The sequence below is a fragment of the Equus asinus genome, chromosome 2, assembly GCF_041296235.1.
Source record: "Equus asinus isolate D_3611 breed Donkey chromosome 2, EquAss-T2T_v2, whole genome shotgun sequence".
Lineage (NCBI taxonomy): Eukaryota > Metazoa > Chordata > Mammalia > Perissodactyla > Equidae > Equus > Equus asinus.
In genome coordinates this window covers 67,720,310-67,736,219 of record NC_091791.1, presented here as the reverse complement: position 1 = coordinate 67,736,219, position 15,910 = coordinate 67,720,310, and positions in this window count along the sequence as shown.

Sequence of the window (15,910 nt, the reverse complement as noted above, 5' to 3'; positions counted from 1 at the left end):
GCCTGCAAAGAAACTGCGTTTCACAGCCCTTTGTAAGGGATGTTCCCGGTAGGCTGTAAGAGCCCAATGCAGAACGAGTTGTTTCTTAGCTTCCCAAAGAGCTGGAAGCAAGATGCTTTGGGGACTATCTCTGTCTTTGGAAACAATTCAGCACTTTGTGCCTTGAAGCTCTAGGGCAATGTAGCACACCCACAGCAGAAGTTCTACTTCAGCCAGATCAGGCCGGCAAAGAAACTGCGTTTCACAGCCCTTTGTAAGGGATGTTCCCGGTAGGCTGTAAGAGCCCAATGCAGAACGAGTTGGTTCTTAGCTTCCCAAAGAGCTGGAAGCAAGATGCTTTGGGGACTATCTCTGTCTTTGGAAACAATTCAGCACTTTGTGCCTTGAAGCTCTAGGGCAATGTAGCACACCCACAGCAGAAGTTCTACTTCAGCCAGATCAGGCCTGCCAAGAAACTGCGTTCAAGAGGACTTTGTAAGAGATGTTCCCCATAGGCTGTAAGAACACTGTGCAGAGCGAGTTGTTTCATAGCTTCCCATAGAGCTGGAAGCAAGATGCTTTGGGGCCTATCTTTGTCTTTGGAAACAATTCAGCAGTTTGTGCCTTGAAGCTCTAGAGCAATGTAGCACACCCACAGCAGAAGTTCTACTTCAGCCAGATCAGGCCTGCAAAGAAACTGCGTTTCACAGCCCTTTGTAAGGGATGTTCCCGGTAGGCTGTAAGAGCCCAATGCAGAGCGAGTTGTTTCTTAGCTTCCCAAAGAGCTGGAAGCAAGATGCTTTGGGGACTATCTCTGTCTTTGGAAACAATTCAGCACTTTGTGCCTTGAAGCTCTAGGGCAAGGTAGCACACCCAGAGCAGAAGTTCTACTTCAGCCAGATCAGGCCTGCAAAGAAACTGCGTTTCACAGCCCTTTGTAAGGGATGTTCCCGGTAGGCTGTAAGAGCCCAATGCAGAGCGAGTTGTTTCTTAGCTTCCCAAAGAGCTGGAAGCAAGATGCTTTGGGGACTATCTCTGTCTTTGGAAACAATTCAGCACTTTGTGCCTTGAAGCTCTAGGGCAATGTAGCACACCCACAGCAGAAGTTCTACTTCAGCCAGATCAGGCCTGCAAAGAAACTGCGTTTCACAGCCCTTTGTAAGGGATGTTCCCGGTAGGCTGTAAGAGCCCAATGCAGAGCGAGTTGTTTCTTAGCTTCCCAAAGAGCTGGAAGCAAGATGCTTTGGGGACTATCTCTGTCTTTGGAAACAATTCAGCACTTTGTGCCTTGAAGCTCTAGGGCAATGTAGCACACCCACAGCAGACGTTCTACTTCAGCCAGATCAGGCCTGCAAAGAAACTGCGTTTCACAGCCCTTTGTAAGGGATGTTCCCGGTAGGCTGTAAGAGCCCAATGCAGAGCGAGTTGTTTCTTAGCTTCCCAAAGAGCTGGAAGCAAGATGCTTTGGGGACTATCTCTGTCTTTGGAAACAATTCAGCACTTTGTGCCTTGAAGCTCTAGGGCAATGTAGCACACCCACAGCAGAAGTTCTACTTCAGCCAGATCAGGCCTGCAAAGAAACTGCGTTTCACAGCCCTTTGTAAGGGATGTTCCCGGTAGGCTGTAAGAGCCCAATGCAGAGCGAGTTGTTTCTTAGCTTCCCAAAGAGCTGGAAGCAAGATGCTTTGGGGACTATCTCTGTCTTTGGAAACAATTCAGCACTTTGTGCCTTGAAGCTCTAGGGCAATGTAGCACACCCACAGCAGAAGTTCTACTTCAGCCAGATCAGGCCTGCAAAGAAACTGCGTTTCACAGCCCTTTGTAAGGGATGTTCCCGGTAGGCTGTAAGAGCCCAATGCAGAACGAGTTGTTTCTTAGCTTCCCAAAGAGCTGGAAGCAAGATGCTTTGGGGACTATCTCTGTCTTTGGAAACAATTCAGCACTTTGTGCCTTGAAGCTCTAGGGCAATGTAGCACACCCACAGCAGAAGTTCTACTTCAGCCAGATCAGGCCTGCAAAGAAACTGCGTTTCACAGCCCTTTGTAAGGGATGTTCATGGTAGGCTGTAAGAGCCCAATGCAGAGCGAGTTGTTTCTTAGCTTCCCAAAGAGCTGGAAGCAAGATGCTTTGGGGACTATCTCTGTCTTTGGAAACAATTCAGCACTTTGTGCCTTGAAGCTCTAGGGCAATGTAGCACACCCACAGCAGAAGTTCTACTTCAGCCAGATCAGGCCTGCAAAGAAACTGCGTTTCACAGCCCTTTGTAAGGGATGTTCCCGGTAGGCTGTAAGAGCCCAATGCAGAACGAGTTGTTTCTTAGCTTCCCAAAGAGCTGGAAGCAAGATGCTTTGGGGACTATCTCTGTCTTTGGAAACAATTCAGCACTTTGTGTCTTGAAGCTCTAGGGCAATGTAGCACACCCACAGCAGAAGTTCTACTTCAGCCAGATCTGGCCTGCAAAGAAACTGCGTTTCACAGCCCTTTGTAAGGGATGTTCCCGGTAGGCTGTAAGAGCCCAATGCAGAACGAGTTGTTTCTTAGCTTCCCAAAGAGCTGGAAGCAAGATGCTTTGGGGACTATCTCTGTCTTTGGAAACAATTCAGCACTTTGTGCCTTGAAGCTCTAGGGCAATGTAGCACACCCACAGCAGAAGTTCTACTTCAGCCAGATCAGGCCGGCAAAGAAACTGCGTTTCACAGCCCTTTGTAAGGGATGTTCCCGGTAGGCTGTAAGAGCCCAATGCAGAACGAGTTGGTTCTTAGCTTCCCAAAGAGCTGGAAGCAAGATGCTTTGGGGACTATCTCTGTCTTTGGAAACAATTCAGCACTTTGTGCCTTGAAGCTCTAGGGCAATGTAGCACACCCACAGCAGAAGTTCTACTTCAGCCAGATCAGGCCTGCCAAGAAACTGCGTTCAACAGGACTTTGTAAGAGATGTTCCCCATAGGCTGTAAGAACACTGTGCAGAGCGAGTTGTTTCATAGCTTCCCATAGAGCTGGAAGCAAGATGCTTTGGGGCCTATCTTTGTCTTTGGAAACAATTCAGCAGTTTGTGCCTTGAAGCTCTAGAGCAATGTAGCACACCCACAGCAGAAGTTCTACTTCAGCCAGATCAGGCCTGCAAAGAAACTGCGTTTCACAGCCCTTTGTAAGGGATGTTCCCGGTAGGCTGTAAGAGCCCAATGCAGAGCGAGTTGTTTCTTAGCTTCCCAAAGAGCTGGAAGCAAGATGCTTTGGGGACTATCTCTGTCTTTGGAAACAATTCAGCACTTTGTGCCTTGAAGCTCTAGGGCAAGGTAGCACACCCAGAGCAGAAGTTCTACTTCAGCCAGATCAGGCCTGCAAAGAAACTGCGTTTCACAGCCCTTTGTAAGGGATGTTCCCGGTAGGCTGTAAGAGCCCAATGCAGAGCGAGTTGTTTCTTAGCTTCCCAAAGAGCTGGAAGCAAGATGCTTTGGGGACTATCTCTGTCTTTGGAAACAATTCAGCACTTTGTGCCTTGAAGCTCTAGGGCAATGTAGCACACCCACAGCAGAAGTTCTACTTCAGCCAGATCAGGCCTGCAAAGAAACTGCGTTTCACAGCCCTTTGTAAGGGATGTTCCCGGTAGGCTGTAAGAGCCCAATGCAGAGCGAGTTGTTTCTTAGCTTCCCAAAGAGCTGGAAGCAAGATGCTTTGGGGACTATCTCTGTCTTTGGAAACAATTCAGCACTTTGTGCCTTGAAGCTCTAGGGCAATGTAGCACACCCACAGCAGACGTTCTACTTCAGCCAGATCAGGCCTGCAAAGAAACTGCGTTTCACAGCCCTTTGTAAGGGATGTTCCCGGTAGGCTGTAAGAGCCCAATGCAGAGCGAGTTGTTTCTTAGCTTCCCAAAGAGCTGGAAGCAAGATGCTTTGGGGACTATCTCTGTCTTTGGAAACAATTCAGCACTTTGTGCCTTGAAGCTCTAGGGCAATGTAGCACACCCACAGCAGAAGTTCTACTTCAGCCAGATCAGGCCTGCAAAGAAACTGCGTTTCACAGCCCTTTGTAAGGGATGTTCCCGGTAGGCTGTAAGAGCCCAATGCAGAACGAGTTGTTTCTTAGCTTCCCAAAGAGCTGGAAGCAAGATGCTTTGGGGACTATCTCTGTCTTTGGAAACAATTCAGCACTTTGTGTCTTGAAGCTCTAGGGCAATGTAGCACACCCACAGCAGAAGTTCTACTTCAGCCAGATCTGGCCTGCAAAGAAACTGCGTTTCACAGCCCTTTGTAAGGGATGTTCCCGGTAGGCTGTAAGAGCCCAATGCAGAACGAGTTGTTTCTTAGCTTCCCAAAGAGCTGGAAGCAAGATGCTTTGGGGACTATCTCTGTCTTTGGAAACAATTCAGCACTTTGTGCCTTGAAGCTCTAGGGCAATGTAGCACACCCACAGCAGAAGTTCTACTTCAGCCAGATCAGGCCTGCAAAGAAACTGCGTTTCACAGCCCTTTGTAAGGGATGTTCCCGGTAGGCTGTAAGAGCCCAATGCAGAACGAGTTGTTTCTTAGCTTCCCAAAGAGCTGGAAGCAAGATGCTTTGGGGACTATCTCTGTCTTTGGAAACAATTCAGCACTTTGTGTCTTGAAGCTCTAGGGCAATGTAGCACACCCACAGCAGAAGTTCTACTTCAGCCAGATCTGGCCTGCAAAGAAACTGCGTTTCACAGCCCTTTGTAAGGGATGTTCCCGGTAGGCTGTAAGAGCCCAATGCAGAACGAGTTGTTTCTTAGCTTCCCAAAGAGCTGGAAGCAAGATGCTTTGGGGACTATCTCTGTCTTTGGAAACAATTCAGCACTTTGTGCCTTGAAGCTCTAGGGCAATGTAGCACACCCACAGCAGAAGTTCTACTTCAGCCAGATCAGGCCGGCAAAGAAACTGCGTTTCACAGCCCTTTGTAAGGGATGTTCCCGGTAGGCTGTAAGAGCCCAATGCAGAACGAGTTGGTTCTTAGCTTCCCAAAGAGCTGGAAGCAAGATGCTTTGGGGACTATCTCTGTCTTTGGAAACAATTCAGCACTTTGTGCCTTGAAGCTCTAGGGCAATGTAGCACACCCACAGCAGAAGTTCTACTTCAGCCAGATCAGGCCTGCCAAGAAACTGCGTTCAACAGGACTTTGTAAGAGATGTTCCCCATAGGCTGTAAGAACACTGTGCAGAGCGAGTTGTTTCATAGCTTCCCATAGAGCTGGAAGCAAGATGCTTTGGGGCCTATCTTTGTCTTTGGAAACAATTCAGCAGTTTGTGCCTTGAAGCTCTAGAGCAATGTAGCACACCCACAGCAGAAGTTCTACTTCAGCCAGATCAGGCCTGCAAAGAAACTGCGTTTCACAGCCCTTTGTAAGGGATGTTCCCGGTAGGCTGTAAGAGCCCAATGCAGAGCGAGTTGTTTCTTAGCTTCCCAAAGAGCTGGAAGCAAGATGCTTTGGGGACTATCTCTGTCTTTGGAAACAATTCAGCACTTTGTGCCTTGAAGCTCTAGGGCAAGGTAGCACACCCAGAGCAGAAGTTCTACTTCAGCCAGATCAGGCCTGCAAAGAAACTGCGTTTCACAGCCCTTTGTAAGGGATGTTCCCGGTAGGCTGTAAGAGCCCAATGCAGAGCGAGTTGTTTCTTAGCTTCCCAAAGAGCTGGAAGCAAGATGCTTTGGGGACTATCTCTGTCTTTGGAAACAATTCAGCACTTTGTGCCTTGAAGCTCTAGGGCAATGTAGCACACCCACAGCAGAAGTTCTACTTCAGCCAGATCAGGCCTGCAAAGAAACTGCGTTTCACAGCCCTTTGTAAGGGATGTTCCCGGTAGGCTGTAAGAGCCCAATGCAGAGCGAGTTGTTTCTTAGCTTCCCAAAGAGCTGGAAGCAAGATGCTTTGGGGACTATCTCTGTCTTTGGAAACAATTCAGCACTTTGTGCCTTGAAGCTCTAGGGCAATGTAGCACACCCACAGCAGACGTTCTACTTCAGCCAGATCAGGCCTGCAAAGAAACTGCGTTTCACAGCCCTTTGTAAGGGATGTTCCCGGTAGGCTGTAAGAGCCCAATGCAGAGCGAGTTGTTTCTTAGCTTCCCAAAGAGCTGGAAGCAAGATGCTTTGGGGACTATCTCTGTCTTTGGAAACAATTCAGCACTTTGTGCCTTGAAGCTCTAGGGCAATGTAGCACACCCACAGCAGAAGTTCTACTTCAGCCAGATCAGGCCTGCAAAGAAACTGCGTTTCACAGCCCTTTGTAAGGGATGTTCCCGGTAGGCTGTAAGAGCCCAATGCAGAACGAGTTGTTTCTTAGCTTCCCAAAGAGCTGGAAGCAAGATGCTTTGGGGACTATCTCTGTCTTTGGAAACAATTCAGCACTTTGTGTCTTGAAGCTCTAGGGCAATGTAGCACACCCACAGCAGAAGTTCTACTTCAGCCAGATCTGGCCTGCAAAGAAACTGCGTTTCACAGCCCTTTGTAAGGGATGTTCCCGGTAGGCTGTAAGAGCCCAATGCAGAACGAGTTGTTTCTTAGCTTCCCAAAGAGCTGGAAGCAAGATGCTTTGGGGACTATCTCTGTCTTTGGAAACAATTCAGCACTTTGTGCCTTGAAGCTCTAGGGCAATGTAGCACACCCACAGCAGAAGTTCTACTTCAGCCAGATCAGGCCTGCAAAGAAACTGCGTTTCACAGCCCTTTGTAAGGGATGTTCCCGGTAGGCTGTAAGAGCCCAATGCAGAACGAGTTGTTTCTTAGCTTCCCAAAGAGCTGGAAGCAAGATGCTTTGGGGACTATCTCTGTCTTTGGAAACAATTCAGCACTTTGTGTCTTGAAGCTCTAGGGCAATGTAGCACACCCACAGCAGAAGTTCTACTTCAGCCAGATCTGGCCTGCAAAGAAACTGCGTTTCACAGCCCTTTGTAAGGGATGTTCCCGGTAGGCTGTAAGAGCCCAATGCAGAACGAGTTGTTTCTTAGCTTCCCAAAGAGCTGGAAGCAAGATGCTTTGGGGACTATCTCTGTCTTTGGAAACAATTCAGCACTTTGTGCCTTGAAGCTCTAGGGCAATGTAGCACACCCACAGCAGAAGTTCTACTTCAGCCAGATCAGGCCGGCAAAGAAACTGCGTTTCACAGCCCTTTGTAAGGGATGTTCCCGGTAGGCTGTAAGAGCCCAATGCAGAACGAGTTGGTTCTTAGCTTCCCAAAGAGCTGGAAGCAAGATGCTTTGGGGACTATCTCTGTCTTTGGAAACAATTCAGCACTTTGTGCCTTGAAGCTCTAGGGCAATGTAGCACACCCACAGCAGAAGTTCTACTTCAGCCAGATCAGGCCTGCCAAGAAACTGCGTTCAACAGGACTTTGTAAGAGATGTTCCCCATAGGCTGTAAGAACACTGTGCAGAGCGAGTTGTTTCATAGCTTCCCATAGAGCTGGAAGCAAGATGCTTTGGGGCCTATCTTTGTCTTTGGAAACAATTCAGCAGTTTGTGCCTTGAAGCTCTAGAGCAATGTAGCACACCCACAGCAGAAGTTCTACTTCAGCCAGATCAGGCCTGCAAAGAAACTGCGTTTCACAGCCCTTTGTAAGGGATGTTCCCGGTAGGCTGTAAGAGCCCAATGCAGAGCGAGTTGTTTCTTAGCTTCCCAAAGAGCTGGAAGCAAGATGCTTTGGGGACTATCTCTGTCTTTGGAAACAATTCAGCACTTTGTGCCTTGAAGCTCTAGGGCAAGGTAGCACACCCAGAGCAGAAGTTCTACTTCAGCCAGATCAGGCCTGCAAAGAAACTGCGTTTCACAGCCCTTTGTAAGGGATGTTCCCGGTAGGCTGTAAGAGCCCAATGCAGAGCGAGTTGTTTCTTAGCTTCCCAAAGAGCTGGAAGCAAGATGCTTTGGGGACTATCTCTGTCTTTGGAAACAATTCAGCACTTTGTGCCTTGAAGCTCTAGGGCAATGTAGCACACCCACAGCAGAAGTTCTACTTCAGCCAGATCAGGCCTGCAAAGAAACTGCGTTTCACAGCCCTTTGTAAGGGATGTTCCCGGTAGGCTGTAAGAGCCCAATGCAGAGCGAGTTGTTTCTTAGCTTCCCAAAGAGCTGGAAGCAAGATGCTTTGGGGACTATCTCTGTCTTTGGAAACAATTCAGCACTTTGTGCCTTGAAGCTCTAGGGCAATGTAGCACACCCACAGCAGACGTTCTACTTCAGCCAGATCAGGCCTGCAAAGAAACTGCGTTTCACAGCCCTTTGTAAGGGATGTTCCCGGTAGGCTGTAAGAGCCCAATGCAGAGCGAGTTGTTTCTTAGCTTCCCAAAGAGCTGGAAGCAAGATGCTTTGGGGACTATCTCTGTCTTTGGAAACAATTCAGCACTTTGTGCCTTGAAGCTCTAGGGCAATGTAGCACACCCACAGCAGAAGTTCTACTTCAGCCAGATCAGGCCTGCAAAGAAACTGCGTTTCACAGCCCTTTGTAAGGGATGTTCCCGGTAGGCTGTAAGAGCCCAATGCAGAGCGAGTTGTTTCTTAGCTTCCCAAAGAGCTGGAAGCAAGATGCTTTGGGGACTATCTCTGTCTTTGGAAACAATTCAGCACTTTGTGCCTTGAAGCTCTAGGGCAATGTAGCACACCCACAGCAGAAGTTCTACTTCAGCCAGATCAGGCCTGCAAAGAAACTGCGTTTCACAGCCCTTTGTAAGGGATGTTCCCGGTAGGCTGTAAGAGCCCAATGCAGAGCGAGTTGTTTCTTAGCTTCCCAAAGAGCTGGAAGCAAGATGCTTTGGGGACTATCTCTGTCTTTGGAAACAATTCAGCACTTTGTGCCTTGAAGCTCTAGGGCAATGTAGCACACCCACAGCAGAAGTTCTACTTCAGCCAGATCAGGCCTGCAAAGAAACTGCGTTTCACAGCCCTTTGTAAGGGATGTTCCCGGTAGGCTGTAAGAGCCCAATGCAGAACGAGTTGTTTCTTAGCTTCCCAAAGAGCTGGAAGCAAGATGCTTTGGGGACTATCTCTGTCTTTGGAAACAATTCAGCACTTTGTGCCTTGAAGCTCTAGGGCAATGTAGCACACCCACAGCAGAAGTTCTACTTCAGCCAGATCAGGCCTGCAAAGAAACTGCGTTTCACAGCCCTTTGTAAGGGATGTTCCCGGTAGGCTGTAAGAGCCCAATGCAGAACGAGTTGTTTCTTAGCTTCCCAAAGAGCTGGAAGCAAGATGCTTTGGGGACTATCTCTGTCTTTGGAAACAATTCAGCACTTTGTGCCTTGAAGCTCTAGGGCAATGTAGCACACCCACAGCAGAAGTTCTACTTCAGCCAGATCAGGCCTGCAAAGAAACTGCGTTTCACAGCCCTTTGTAAGGGATGTTCATGGTAGGCTGTAAGAGCCCAATGCAGAGCGAGTTGTTTCTTAGCTTCCCAAAGAGCTGGAAGCAAGATGCTTTGGGGACTATCTCTGTCTTTGGAAACAATTCAGCACTTTGTGCCTTGAAGCTCTAGGGCAATGTAGCACACCCACAGCAGAAGTTCTACTTCAGCCAGATCAGGCCTGCAAAGAAACTGCGTTTCACAGCCCTTTGTAAGGGATGTTCCCGGTAGGCTGTAAGAGCCCAATGCAGAACGAGTTGTTTCTTAGCTTCCCAAAGAGCTGGAAGCAAGATGCTTTGGGGACTATCTCTGTCTTTGGAAACAATTCAGCACTTTGTGCCTTGAAGCTCTAGGGCAATGTAGCACACCCACAGCTGAAGTTCTACTTCAGCCAGATCAGGCCTGCAAAGAAACTGCGTTTCACAGCCCTTTGTAAGGGATGTTCCCGGTAGGCTGTAAGAGCCCAATGCAGAACGAGTTGTTTCTTAGCTTCCCAAAGAGCTGGAAGCAAGATGCTTTGGGGACTATCTCTGTCTTTGGAAACAATTCAGCACTTTGTGCCTTGAAGCTCTAGGGCAATGTAGCACACCCACAGCAGAAGTTCTACTTCAGCCAGATCAGGCCTGCCAAGAAACTGCGTTCAACAGGACTTTGTAAGAGATGTTCCCCATAGGCTGTAAGAACACTGTGCAGAGCGAGTTGTTTCATAGCTTCACATAGAGCTGGAAGCAAGATTCTTTGGGGCCTATCTCTGTCTTTGGAAACAATTCAGCAGTTTGTGCCTTGAAGCTCTAGAGCAATGTAGCACACCCAGAGCAGAAGTTCTACTTCAGCCAGATCAGGCCTGCAAAGAAACTGCGTTTCACAGCCCTTTGTAAGGGATGTTCCCGGTAGGCTGTAAGAGCCCAATGCAGAGCGAGTTGTTTCTTAGCTTCCCAAAGAGCTGGAAGCAAGATGCTTTGGGGACTATCTCTGTCTTTGGAAACAATTCAGCACTTTGTGCCTTGAAGCTCTAGGGCAATGTAGCACACCCACAGCAGAAGTTCTACTTCAGCCAGATCAGGCCTGCAAAGAAACTGCGTTTCACAGCCCTTTGTAAGGGATGTTCCCGGTAGGCTGTAAGAGCCCAATGCAGAGCGAGTTGTTTCTTAGCTTCCCAAAGAGCTGGAAGCAAGATGCTTTGGGGACTATCTCTGTCTTTGGAAACAATTCAGCACTTTGTGCCTTGAAGCTCTAGGGCAATGTAGCACATCCAGAGCAGAAGTTCTACTTCAGCCAATCAGGCCTGCAAAGAAACTGCGTTTCACAGCCCTTTGTAAGGGATGTTCCCGGTAGGCTGTAAGAGCCCAATGCAGAGCGAGTTGTTTCTTAGCTTCCCAAAGAGCTGGAAGCAAGATGCTTTGGGGACTATCTCTGTCTTTGGAAACAATTCAGCACTTTGTGCCTTGAAGCTCTAGGGCAATGTAGCACACCCACAGCAGAAGTTCTACTTCAGCCAGATCAGGCCGGCAAAGAAACTGCGTTTCACAGCCCTTTGTAAGGGATGTTCCCGGTAGGCTGTAAGAGCCCAATGCAGAACGAGTTGTTTCTTAGCTTCCCAAAGAGCTGGAAGCAAGATGCTTTGGGGACTATCTCTGTCTTTGGAAACAATTCAGCACTTTGTGCCTTGAAGCTCTAGGGCAATGTAGCACACCCACAGCAGAAGTTCTACTTCAGCCAGATCAGGCCTGCAAAGAAACTGCATTTCACAGCCCTTTGTAAGGGATGTTCCCGGTAGGCTGTAAGAGCCCAATGCAGAACGAGTTGTTTCTTAGCTTCCCAAAGAGCTGGAAGCAAGATGCTTTGGGGACTATCTCTGTCTTTGGAAACAATTCAGCACTTTGTGCCTTGAAGCTCTAGGGCAATGTAGCACACCCACAGCAGAAGTTCTACTTCAGCCAGATCAGGCCGGCAAAGAAACTGCGTTTCACAGCCCTTTGTAAGGGATGTTCCCGGTAGGCTGTAAGAGCCCAATGCAGAACGAGTTGGTTCTTAGCTTCCCAAAGAGCTGGAAGCAAGATGCTTTGGGGACTATCTCTGTCTTTGGAAACAATTCAGCACTTTGTGCCTTGAAGCTCTAGGGCAATGTAGCACACCCACAGCAGAAGTTCTACTTCAGCCAGATCAGGCCTGCCAAGAAACTGCGTTCAACAGGACTTTGTAAGAGATGTTCCCCATAGGCTGTAAGAACACTGTGCAGAGCGAGTTGTTTCATAGCTTCCCATAGAGCTGGAAGCAAGATGCTTTGGGGCCTATCTTTGTCTTTGGAAACAATTCAGCAGTTTGTGCCTTGAAGCTCTAGAGCAATGTAGCACACCCAGAGCAGAAGTTCTACTTCAGCCAGATCAGGCCTGCAAAGAAACTGCGTTTCACAGCCCTTTGTAAGGGATGTTCCCGGTAGGCTGTAAGAGCCCAATGCAGAGCGAGTTGTTTCTTAGCTTCCCAAAGAGCTGGAAGCAAGATGCTTTGGGGACTATCTCTGTCTTTGGAAACAATTCAGCACTTTGTGCCTTGAAGCTCTAGGGCAATGTAGCACACCCAGAGCAGAAGTTCTACTTCAGCCAGATCAGGCCTGCAAAGAAACTGCGTTTCACAGCCCTTTGTAAGGGATGTTCCCGGTAGGCTGTAAGAGCCCAATGCAGAGCGAGTTGTTTCTTAGCTTCCCAAAGAGCTGGAAGCAAGATGCTTTGGGGACTATCTCTGTCTTTGGAAACAATTCAGCACTTTGTGCCTTGAAGCTCTAGGGCAATGTAGCACACCCACAGCAGAAGTTCTACTTCAGCCAGATCAGGCCTGCAAAGAAACTGCGTTTCACAGCCCTTTGTAAGGGATGTTCCCGGTAGGCTGTAAGAGCCCAATGCAGAGCGAGTTGTTTCTTAGCTTCCCAAAGAGCTGGAAGCAAGATGCTTTGGGGACTATCTCTGTCTTTGGAAACAATTCAGCACTTTGTGCCTTGAAGCTCTAGGGCAATGTAGCACACCCACAGCAGACGTTCTACTTCAGCCAGATCAGGCCTGCAAAGAAACTGCGTTTCACAGCCCTTTGTAAGGGATGTTCCCGGTAGGCTGTAAGAGCCCAATGCAGAGCGAGTTGTTTCTTAGCTTCCCAAAGAGCTGGAAGCAAGATGCTTTGGGGACTATCTCTGTCTTTGGAAACAATTCAGCACTTTGTGCCTTGAAGCTCTAGGGCAATGTAGCACACCCACAGCAGAAGTTCTACTTCAGCCAGATCAGGCCTGCAAAGAAACTGCGTTTCACAGCCCTTTGTAAGGGATGTTCCCGGTAGGCTGTAAGAGCCCAATGCAGAACGAGTTGTTTCTTAGCTTCCCAAAGAGCTGGAAGCAAGATGCTTTGGGGACTATCTCTGTCTTTGGAAACAATTCAGCACTTTGTGCCTTGAAGCTCTAGGGCAATGTAGCACACCCACAGCAGAAGTTCTACTTCAGCCAGATCAGGCCTGCAAAGAAACTGCGTTTCACAGCCCTTTGTAAGGGATGTTCCCGGTAGGCTGTAAGAGCCCAATGCAGAGCGAGTTGTTTCTTAGCTTCCCAAAGAGCTGGAAGCAAGATGCTTTGGGGACTATCTCTGTCTTTGGAAACAATTCAGCACTTTGTGCCTTGAAGCTCTAGGGCAATGTAGCACACCCACAGCAGAAGTTCTACTTCAGCCAGATCAGGCCTGCAAAGAAACTGCGTTTCACAGCCCTTTGTAAGGGATGTTCCCGGTAGGCTGTAAGAGCCCAATGCAGAGCGAGTTGTTTCTTAGCTTCCCAAAGAGCTGGAAGCAAGATGCTTTGGGGACTATCTCTGTCTTTGGAAACAATTCAGCACTTTGTGCCTTGAAGCTCTAGGGCAATGTAGCACACCCACAGCAGAAGTTCTACTTAAGCCAGATCAGGCCTGCAAAGAAACTGCGTTTCACAGCCCTTTGTAAGGGATGTTCCCGGTAGGCTGTAAGAGCCCAATGCAGAACGAGTTGTTTCTTAGCTTCCCAAAGAGCTGGAAGCAAGATGCTTTGGGGACTATCTCTGTCTTTGGAAACAATTCAGCACTTTGTGCCTTGAAGCTCTAGGGCAATGTAGCACACCCACAGCAGAAGTTCTACTTCAGCCAGATCAGGCCTGCAAAGAAACTGCGTTTCACAGCCCTTTGTAAGGGATGTTCCCGGTAGGCTGTAAGAGCCCAATGCAGAACGAGTTGTTTCTTAGCTTCCCAAAGAGCTGGAAGCAAGATGCTTTGGGGACTATCTCTGTCTTTGGAAACAATTCAGCACTTTGTGCCTTGAAGCTCTAGGGCAATGTAGCACACCCACAGCAGAAGTTCTACTTCAGCCAGATCAGGCCTGCAAAGAAACTGCGTTTCACAGCCCTTTGTAAGGGATGTTCCCGGTAGGCTGTAAGAGCCCAATGCAGAGCGAGTTGTTTCTTAGCTTCCCAAAGAGCTGGAAGCAAGATGCTTTGGGGACTATCTCTGTCTTTGGAAACAATTCAGCACTTTGTGCCTTGAAGCTCTAGGGCAATGTAGCACACCCACAGCAGAAGTTCTACTTCAGCCAGATCAGGCCTGCAAAGAAACTGCGTTTCACAGCCCTTTGTAAGGGATGTTCCCGGTAGGCTGTAAGAGCCCAATGCAGAACGAGTTGTTTCTTAGCTTCCCAAAGAGCTGGAAGCAAGATGCTTTGGGGACTATCTCTGTCTTTGGAAACAATTCAGCACTTTGTGCCTTGAAGCTCTAGGGCAATGTAGCACACCCACAGCTGAAGTTCTACTTCAGCCAGATCAGGCCTGCAAAGAAACTGCGTTTCACAGCCCTTTGTAAGGGATGTTCCCGGTAGGCTGTAAGAGCCCAATGCAGAACGAGTTGTTTCTTAGCTTCCCAAAGAGCTGGAAGCAAGATGCTTTGGGGACTATCTCTGTCTTTGGAAACAATTCAGCACTTTGTGCCTTGAAGCTCTAGGGCAATGTAGCACACCCACAGCAGAAGTTCTACTTCAGCCAGATCAGGCCTGCAAAGAAACTGCGTTTCACAGCCCTTTGTAAGGGATGTTCCCGGTAGGCTGTAAGAGCCCAATGCAGAGCGAGTTGTTTCTTAGCTTCCCAAAGAGCTGGAAGCAAGATGCTTTGGGGACTATCTCTGTCTTTGGAAACAATTCAGCACTTTGTGCCTTGAAGCTCTAGGGCAATGTAGCACACCCACAGCAGAAGTTCTACTTCAGCCAGATCAGGCCTGCAAAGAAACTGCGTTTCACAGCCCTTTGTAAGGGATGTTCCCGGTAGGCTGTAAGAGCCCAATGCAGAACGAGTTGTTTCTTAGCTTCCCAAAGAGCTGGAAGCAAGATGCTTTGGGGACTATCTCTGTCTTTGGAAACAATTCAGCACTTTGTGTCTTGAAGCTCTAGGGCAATGTAGCACACCCACAGCAGAAGTTCTACTTCAGCCAGATCTGGCCTGCAAAGAAACTGCGTTTCACAGCCCTTTGTAAGGGATGTTCCCGGTAGGCTGTAAGAGCCCAATGCAGAACGAGTTGTTTCTTAGCTTCCCAAAGAGCTGGAAGCAAGATGCTTTGGGGACTATCTCTGTCTTTGGAAACAATTCAGCACTTTGTGCCTTGAAGCTCTAGGGCAATGTAGCACACCCACAGCAGAAGTTCTACTTCAGCCAGATCAGGCCGGCAAAGAAACTGCGTTTCACAGCCCTTTGTAAGGGATGTTCCCGGTAGGCTGTAAGAGCCCAATGCAGAACGAGTTGGTTCTTAGCTTCCCAAAGAGCTGGAAGCAAGATGCTTTGGGGACTATCTCTGTCTTTGGAAACAATTCAGCACTTTGTGCCTTGAAGCTCTAGGGCAATGTAGCACACCCACAGCAGAAGTTCTACTTCAGCCAGATCAGGCCTGCCAAGAAACTGCGTTCAACAGGACTTTGTAAGAGATGTTCCCCATAGGCTGTAAGAACACTGTGCAGAGCGAGTTGTTTCATAGCTTCCCATAGAGCTGGAAGCAAGATGCTTTGGGGCCTATCTTTGTCTTTGGAAACAATTCAGCAGTTTGTGCCTTGAAGCTCTAGAGCAATGTAGCACACCCACAGCAGAAGTTCTACTTCAGCCAGATCAGGCCTGCAAAGAAACTGCGTTTCACAGCCCTTTGTAAGGGATGTTCCCGGTAGGCTGTAAGAGCCCAATGCAGAGCGAGTTGTTTCTTAGCTTCCCAAAGAGCTGGAAGCAAGATGCTTTGGGGACTATCTCTGTCTTTGGAAACAATTCAGCACTTTGTGCCTTGAAGCTCTAGTTCAATGTAGCACACCCAGAGCAGAAGTTCTACTTCAGCCAGATCAGGCCTGCAAAGAAACTGCGTTTCACAGCCCTTTGTAAGGGATGTTCCCGGTAGGCTGTAAGAGCCCAATGCAGAGCGAGTTGTTTCTTAGCTTCCCAAAGAGCTGGAAGCAAGATGCTTTGGGGACTATCTCTGTCTTTGGAAACAATTCAGCACTTTGTGCCTTGAAGCTCTAGGGCAATGTAGCACACCCACAGCAGAAGTTCTACTTCAGCCAGATCA